This window comes from Carica papaya, chromosome 2 (genome assembly GCF_054855325.1).
Source record: "Carica papaya isolate Zhongbai chromosome 2, ASM5485532v1, whole genome shotgun sequence".
Classification (NCBI taxonomy): domain Eukaryota; kingdom Viridiplantae; phylum Streptophyta; class Magnoliopsida; order Brassicales; family Caricaceae; genus Carica; species Carica papaya.
In genome coordinates, this window is record NC_142310.1 from 25700971 (window position 1) to 25710519 (window position 9549).

Sequence of the window (9549 nt, forward strand, 5' to 3'; positions counted from 1 at the left end):
TAGGCATTTTATCTCAGAGGGGTTTCTATTTCTCCCTCCCCCATCTGGTCTAGAAAGACATTAAAGGACTACTTCCTGTGGATGACTACGTACCCTCTAACGAGAGCGGTGACACAAATATCTGTTAGGGGTCACATTTGGTTAAGTACTGTCGTGGTGATAGAATATATGATAGGACCACTGTGGTTGGTACGACCGTGGTCATAGATTGTACCATGGTTTGGCAAGCCAATAATGTACCTGAGCAAATTGTCGTTATATATATGATATGATCATTCCACATGGGTAGTCAGAAATCCATATCTCCCCTCAGAAATAGAAGTCAGAATGAATTCGCGAAGCATGACATAAAAATTTGAGCATTTCATGATTTATTTGATTTTTTCAATTGTTAAATATGATTTTGATTTGATCATTGTGACTGTGAGATGATGTTTCTTTAATAAATAAGATGATTTTCATAAAATAAGAAAGGACCTTGACATGACCTGATGGTAAGTATAATGATATAATTATTCACTCTTAAAATCTTATGATTTTATTTAAATGTTATTTTCCTTGCTGAGTATATAGAACTCACCCTTTCCATACCCCCCCCCAGATGAAGAAGATAGTGAGGAACCAATCATTGACTTGCCCCTTGAAGTCTATGAGGATCCCGAGGACTCACAAATATTAAGTGCATGACTTGTCCTGCACTCTGATGAGTCTAATTGCGTAGTGAAAGAAGTGACCCTTTGTATTTTATTACCACTTCTGGCTTCAATTATATATATTGTAATTGGAACTCATATATTTTAGTAAGGGATTTGTAATAATATTCTACGCTGCATATAATTTTTATAATGCACTAGTAATCTGTTTCTGTATCTTACATCATTATGCCTTCATTTGCATTGGATATGTCACTCATATTCTAGCAGTTCTGGAATAATCAAAACAAAATACCTCTCAAAGGAAATATGGTGAACCAGATTTAACTAGATTCTGTGTTTGTTAAATTTTGACTTTTTATTTTATTAGTTAACTTTTTATATTCTTTTAATTTGGTTTTATTTTTTCTTTAGTCTTTTACTTTCAAGTTTTTTCAAATGTTGATTCTCCTCTTTTATAATTATTTATAGATTTAAAATTTCTTTCTAATGAGCTTTTAGTTTATAAAATTATTCGTAGAATTTTAAGATCTTAATAATTTTATTAGATTTATTCTTTTAAATTAACCACATCATTTTTTGTTATACCAAATTTTCAATTTATACCAATATATACAGATATATACATTCTATTTAATTAGTTAGATTATGGATAAGCCTTAACTAGAGAAATTATTTTTTAAATAAATTGATAAAAATGTATTGCTTATCTTTCTTACATACTGCATTATTTTTTTAATATGGGTGAAACTCCATATGTTATAGTACTGGTATGTTATTGAGGTGAAAGTAGGAAAACTAGAAGATGAGTAAAACTCCATATGTTGGAGAATCCTTGTTGATCTGAGTGGACATCTACCCGAAATCCTTAATCAGTCCATACGTGGCCCCACTAGGCTGGGGTGACTTGTTGAGTGTTTCCATCCTTATTTGTATTTCCTTGAGGTATAGTTCGATGAGCCAAGCCAAATCATTCAAAACAATGAGGTTTAGTTGGTGGAGAGGCTTCCCAATAAGGCTTTGGTACATAACTTGCATGATTTCGTTCTCCCTATTGTCCTCACGGTGCTTCTTCAATTGATCAATTGCCTAGGTGATCCTCTGGCGCAAGAAACTCTCTTGATTCACCATTTTCTTTCTTTGTTCCTTCTCAGGCATCATTTTGAAGTCGGTCAACAGGTGTTGCACTAGGAAAGGGGAAGACCAAACCTCTGGTTGCCAGTCGTAGGGGCTGTAAATGATTTCACAGGTTTTGACTTTGTAGAGCATACTGAGTTCACTCACTTTCTTCATCAACTCTTCTTCCTTTTCTTGAAAGTAGCTTTTCTAGCAAAGTTGTTAGTGATATAGGAAAGTTTAACCTTCTTTTTAGTCATTGTGTTTAGTCATATCTGGTCAAAGAGCGAGATGGTGCATTTATAGAATGCGACAAGGGTTGAAGATTTATTAGTAATGGATGTGAAGTGGAACATTGAATATACCCTGTAAGGCTAGATTAAAACTGCAAATGGAGTGCCCAAATAATCTCTAGAAATGTTATATTTTTAATAGCACATATGGAAAGATCTTATGATTAAAGGTAATGTAATTTACAAAATTTAATTAGTGAATTGTTGCAAGGCTGCGCTTTTATAAACCCAATCAAATACAACTATCTTTTTTAATTAAAAGTTAATGCTTCATTATAATGCATGTATATATCTACTCTCTCTTATATGTATAGGTGTGTAAAAAAAATGAATTGAACCAGAAGATTGCTAGAATACTTAATTAATTTTCCTTATATATGAGGGGTTAGTTAAAAAGAGAGAGAGAGTAAAAAAAACTCGAAATTAGTTGTCTTAAGGGACTAAAACATGGCAACGAAATAAAAGATTGATAATGGTTATAATTACACTGTTAGAATTGCATATAAATAGGTCATCCATCCTTTGTACTAAGCATCCCATTTTTATCATATAGAATATTGATATTGCTTTTCACAAATTTCTAATATAGTCCTCCAATTAAGATAGTTTGCATTTCAATCGTAAAAGTCTTTGTTTTGGTCCCAACAATATGTGCATTTTTAGTTTCTTTTTTCTTTTTAGTGCACATATAGCCAAAACTATATATAGAAAATGTTGGGGCTTATAGACATGCAATCACAACAAAACGGTCGCTCTAATTCTCACAATCTATAAGTTGTTTATCATCACGTTTACACATGCAAGAAGTTATTTTAGATGTGTAGTGTGGACTATTTTATGGTTGTTTATGCCACTTTTTATATGATGCTCTTCTTTTATACTCTAAGGTCTCATGTATTTTAGATGATGCTAGTGGTTGGTTTTGCGTGTTATTGTTAAGAGCTATATTACTTTTCAAAAAAAATATTAATTCTAAAAAATAAAAATAAAATTTAGGATTTAAATCTCTATAGTGACAATTCATACATTTCATTTATTAATTAGCACAATCTCCAAAGATAATATATGAGAATGTACAATTTCAATAAAAAAAAATTTATAAAGAGAGGAAATACTATACATATTATTAAGGAATGATTATTGTAATTTAATTTTAAAATATAATAATAAAAGTAATATATATGATTACTTATGTATTGACTTATGTAGTAGCCAAAAAACTCCTAAAGAAATCAACAATATATTTCTTGCAAATTTTATGCAGTAATAATATATAGGTGTTGTCTCCCTTCAGTAAAAAAAATGATACTAGTATGGTATTAAAATATATGCCTTCTGAACTTCAACAATCCATATTTGCCTTTAAGATAATTAACTTTTTTAAAAAAATTAGAATAAAATTTATAAATAGTAATTAACCACTACAAACATAACGAGAAGTGCCGTCAATAATACATCCGACACCCGCAATAGAGATTGAGAAAACAAGAAGAAGGCAAAGTCATGTTCAAAAAACAAATAGAAGGAAACAATCCATCCTCCATTACTAATTCCAACCTTTAAGATAATTACGATATGCTATAGATTGCATGCTGGTGTAATATAAATAACGAAAAGAAGTTAAAGATTATATATATGTGTATATACGTATGAAGCAATACTTATTCTACTTTTTATTTAGACAATATTGCTATTATATCACAATAATATGTCATATTAAGCAAATTAAACAAGATATTGTCCAAACTACTTAAGGAGCTCGTTGCAAGTGTACACATATACTTCCCATCAACACTCTGATTTAGTAGTATATATGTGACTATAATTTTTTTATCTTTTAAAATATAGGGAACAAAGATAGATTATTCTATATATCTCTAAGTTAGTAGAATCCGAAATAAATCCAACAAAATAATTAAACAACATATTTAAAATTTTAGCGTATTTTTCCAGATACATGCATAATATTCATATTAATAAAAATATTAATTAGTTGAGATATTCTGATTAGATTGAGAATTTCTATGAGAAATATATTATTCCTTAATGCCATTATCCTAAATTTTAATTTCAAAATTGGAAGAGCATATCCATATATATTAAATTCCATACAAAAATCTCATTTTGAAATCTAGATAAATTTGAGTAGCTAACTAGCTTAATCTTCCTCCTAACTAGACTGAATTTCTACATATACTACATCAATAATTCTTATGTCATCACTCCATTATGTAAAACAAAACAGAAAAGAAAAGAAGAGAAAAATGCATTATAATAGCTTAAAATTACATTGAGCATGCAGGTATTTTAACAAATAGTTGTAGCCACGTCAAGCAGGGGGAAGAGAGAAATTAAAGAACGAAGAGTAGTACTAGTACAAGATATTAAAATATTAAAGAGAAGATTAATCTAAAGAAAATCATAATTCAAAGTAATCCAAGTACATGTATGCATGTGACTCGACGACTACAACTATGATAGTGACAGTTATAACTATTATGATGACTACAACTATTAAGGCGACGCTACGATGACTAAGAAACCGACAACATATCTTTGTGGTGGAATGTAATTGGTTATTTAAAGTACATCTCCAACAACACTCCAAAAAATTTAAAATTAAATATCATAATACTCGATTCCTAAGGGCAGTTAAATGCACTAGACCATATCAGTCCATTATTTTGGTTGTTCTTATGGGTGAATGGCACCATCATTTATGCCTATTCCCCATCTGCTCTAGGTGGTTGCTGATGTGCTTGCGGGTTCATCCCATCAATGAACCACGTCTGTAGCTACTGCAACATCTGCACCGGGTGATCCTCTGTGATCTTAGTGAATGTCTCCTTGGGATCCTTCATCACTCCTGCGTCTGTGGCCTCTTGAGGCTAAGGTGACTTCCAAAGTGTTCCAATACTCTTTTGGATTTCTTTGAGGCATTGTTCAATAAACCAACCAAAATTGTTGAGATTAACAAGGTTGAGTTGGTGGAGGGGCTTCCCGATAAGACTTTGGAACATGATATGCGTGATCTCTTTCTCGTGATTGTCCTTGCACTGTTTCTTTAGTTGATCTATTGCCTTGGAGATCTTTTGGCACAAGAAGGTCTCTTGATTCACCATCTTCTTGCTTTGCTCCATCTTGGGCAACCTCTTAAAATCAGCAAGTACGCATTGGGCTCCGAAAAGGGAAGGCAAAACCTCTTGTTTTGAATCATAGGGGTTGTAAATGATTGCACAGGCTTTGACATCGCAGATAGTGCTTAGTTCACTCACTTTTTTCATCAATCCCTTCTTCCTTTTTTTGAACATGGCTTTTCTTGCAGAGTCGTTAGTGATATAAGCGAGTTTAACCTTTTTTCTAGCCATAGTGTTTTGTTGTGTCTGTCCAAGGAGTAAGTGAGTGTATATATAGAATGAGACAAACATTGAATAGTTATTAGTAAGGAATGGGGAGTGGAGCATTTTAATATAGTAGAATATACCATGTAAGGTAAGATGTGGTGCATTTTAAAATTGCAAGTGAAATGTTCAAATTATCTCCAAAAATATTATGTCTTTAATAGAGGGTGTGGGAAAATCTTGTCATTTAAGGAATGTATTTCACAAAATTTAATTAATAAAATAATGAAAGGCTGCACTTATCTAAAATCATCCAATCCTCTCTTTTAATTACAAGTTATTGATTCATTGTAATGCACTTATATACCTACTCTCTCTTGCATTATCCCAGCATGCATTCACACTTGAAATTAATCATACATGGCAACCATACACACCTCCTTATCTTATACACACTCACAGTTATTACTCTTAATCATCAACTAATGTGGTCATCTCCTTCCAAATCAAACTTAATTATGTGTCTTGATCTCCTACACCTACCACCAATTAAGAATCAATTGTAACATCATACTATACTTACTAGAGTAACATACTATAATATTGAAAAAATTTTAATGTTGTAGTTTGTGTCACTGGAATTAAATATGGTCTTGTTTTATATTAGTAACATTTTTTTTAGTAGTAAGAAACTATATATCATTGATTTTTGAGTATTTATATATGTAAAAGAAATTCAAAATATTAATTGCTTAAAGTGTTTGAAATTAGCCGTCAAAATTTTTTTTCTATATTTATTATTCTATGTGATTGTATATATTTAAATATGTATTTGTATATATTGTACATTTCTTCTTGCATAAAGTATTAGTTAACAATTCACAGATTGTTGAGTTTGAAAATTATTTATTTCAGTTTTTTTCCATATTCTGAACAAAATAGTTGCATCGTGAAATTTTATTTATGATCGTTAGAGATTCTCCAATATATTTAAGTTATTTAAAATATTGCATGTTTTGACTAAAATAAAATTTTTAGAATTATATTTAAATTTCAGATTAATCAAAATATTAATTATTTTAGGTATTTGGATTATATCGGAATTTTCTTTGAGGAAAATATTATTCCTTAATGCCATTATCCCAAATTTTAATTTTATGATCTGGAGAGCGCATCATATTTATTAAATTTTATACAAACATCTCATTTGAAATCTAAACAAATTTGAGTATCTAGCTAGCTTAATCTTCCTCCTAACTAAACTGAATTTCTACATATAATGCATCAATAATGCTTCTGTCCTCTCTCAATTGTGTATAAAAAAAGAAAAGAAAGAAGAGAAAAGAGCATTCTGATAGCATAAATTTATATTGAGCATGCATATATTTTAACAAATAGTAATGCAGACACGTCAAGCCAGGGAAAGGGAGAAATTAAAGAATGAAGAGTAGGACTAGCACATAAAATATAAAATATTGAGGTGAAGATTAATCTAAAGAAAATCATAACATAAAGCAATCTAAGTACATGCATGTATGTGATCCAACGACTATGACTGTGATGATGACAGCTACAACAATTTGGACGATGACTATAACGATTAAAAAACTGATCTATGGTGGAATTTAATTGGTTATTTAAAGTACATCTCCAACAACACCCCCAAAATATTCAAAATTAAATATCATAATACTCAATTCCTAAAGGTAATTAAACACACTGGACCATATCAATCAATTATTCTGGTTGTTCTGATTTGTGAATGGCACCATCACCTCTGCATGTTCCCCATTAGACCCTACATAAGGCTGTTACTATGCGTGAGGATTCATCCCATCAACGAACCGCATCTACAGCTACTACAACTTTTGCACCATAGAATCCTCCTAGATTTGAGTGAAAGTCTCACTAGGACCCTTCATTACTCCTCCGTCTGTCGCCTCCTGAGGCTGAGGTGACTTGCTGAGTGTTTCCATCCTCTTACTTTACCATTGCCTCTACCTTTGCTAGGTTAACAGATACCCCATCTTTTGACACAATATGGGCCAAGAATGCTATTTGATCTAACCAAAACTCACATCTAATGAACTTTGCATGCAACTTGGCTCTTCGAAGTATCCTTAGCACTATTGCCAAATGTTTCACTTGTTCTACCGGATCACTCAAGTATATCATGATATCTGTTATCTCCTTCTTGCAATTATCATTGCGCTTCTTTTTTAGTTGGTCTGTTGCCTTACTGACCCTCTGGTGCATGAAGCTTTCTTGATGCACCATCTTCTTGCTCTGCTCCATCTCGGGCATCCTCTTAAAGTCAACAAGCACGTGTTGGGCTCTGAGAGGGAAAAACCAAAGATCTGGTTGCAAGTCATAAGGGCTGTAAATAATTTCACAGGCTTTGATATCGCAAAGAGTGCTAAGTTCGCTCACTTTCTTCATCAGCTCATTCTTCCTTTTCTTGAATGTGGCATTTCTTGCAGAGTTGTTAGTGATATAAGCAAGGTTAACGTTCTTTCTAGTCATGGTATTTTATCATGTGTGCCCAAGGGGCGGGAGTGGGTAGATATAAAATTATACAATGGTTGAATAGCTATTAATAAGGAATGGGGGGTGGAGCATTTTAATATAATAGAATATACAATGTAAGGTAAAATGTGGTGCATTCTAAATTATTTCAAATTATATACTATACACATGGTTTGATGCACTAAATATCATATGTGTATATATTTTTTCTATATACAATTAAAGATTTAAATAAAATATTCTGCATCTAGCATTTAATATTCAAAAAAGTGTAATACATATATATATACCTGCATATATAATTGCTCTCCTTTTTTACCGTCTGCCTAAGTCAACTTATCGGGAGATTCATTTTTGAATTGAAAATGTGCATTTGGAACTCAAGCCCACAATGTGATGAGCATGTTACATACATCTTTATTTTTATATATACAATAAATTAGCCACACACCAGGAACTGGATTCATAGCCACTTCCTTAATTACCATCATCGTACCACAATTATATACGCACACCTTTTCTTTTGACTCACTTTATACATATATATATAAGACTTGCTCTTTAGCTAATTATAATGATTTGCAAACATTTCAAATGTAATCCTGTATTTGTTTTTTATACTCTTCTAATCTAGACATACTAATAATCCGTTCCCAAGTCACAACAAAGTTTCAAAGTATCTTCTTTGATTTCAGAAGGCCTGCAAATCAAAATTAATAATACACATATATACATGTAAAAACATATTACATTTCATTCTTTATATCTGTATATTTATTTTTATATCGATTTCAAACTAAAATCATATATATAATTTTCAATTAATAACTATATTAAGATCTTATACAAGTAGACAAGAAAAGTTAAATATATACTTTGATAATTTTTATAATCCTCCTATAACCTTAATTGCAACCAATCCCCTTCATTTTCTTTTCTTCAAAGAAAAATCTCCATGTATTAGATCCTTATTGCAAGCTTGATGCCACGTTAATTCACCAGCTCAGTTAACTTGTTCTAACCATAGACAACTCTGATTATCTACTCACTCTCTTAAGTGTAAGTGTAGAAATTAAAAAAAATGACCATATTCAACATACTCATTAATTTACCCTTTATATTAGCTTCAATTATCTCCTATAAGAAAAAGTAAAAACTTAAAAAGTGTCAAATTGAGCATTATACAATAACATAAGTAGAAAAGTAAGAACTCTGTAACCTTTAAAGGTGAAACAATAGCTAAATAAACAAAATAGAAGAATCAATGTAAACCATCATTGTACGAGTTCTAATGGTATGTATACATACCCACTAAATAGTCTCTTTCATTGGCTAGTTAGAACCAATGTTAGAGCATCATAAACCCATCCAGAGGGCTAGAGAAATAGTCAAAGCTAATAAAAAATCTTCTTATTCAATGTGGTACTCCAAGAACAATACAATTCATCTTAAATCACTCCTTAGCAGCCATCATCTCCTTATTCACCACTAGTTCGAAATCCTAGGTAAAGCTATTACAAAAGCTATATTACTCACTAAAATCACCAATACTTGGCTTCAATAGGTCCTGATCCAATTAAGTATGGATGTTTTCGAGATTTTTTACTTACTTAGGCTTAT

General features: G+C 31.3%; 2 pseudogenes; both read right to left on the bottom strand.

The window, feature by feature from the left end:
• Positions 1-4950: 4950 nt before the first annotated feature.
• LOC110825773 (agamous-like MADS-box protein AGL80 pseudogene) lies at positions 4951-5430 on the bottom strand (annotated as a pseudogene).
• A 1953-nt stretch (positions 5431-7383) lies between these two features.
• On the bottom strand, positions 7384-7926 carry LOC110825687 (agamous-like MADS-box protein AGL80 pseudogene; annotated as a pseudogene).
• Positions 7927-9549: the final 1623 nt, after the last annotated feature.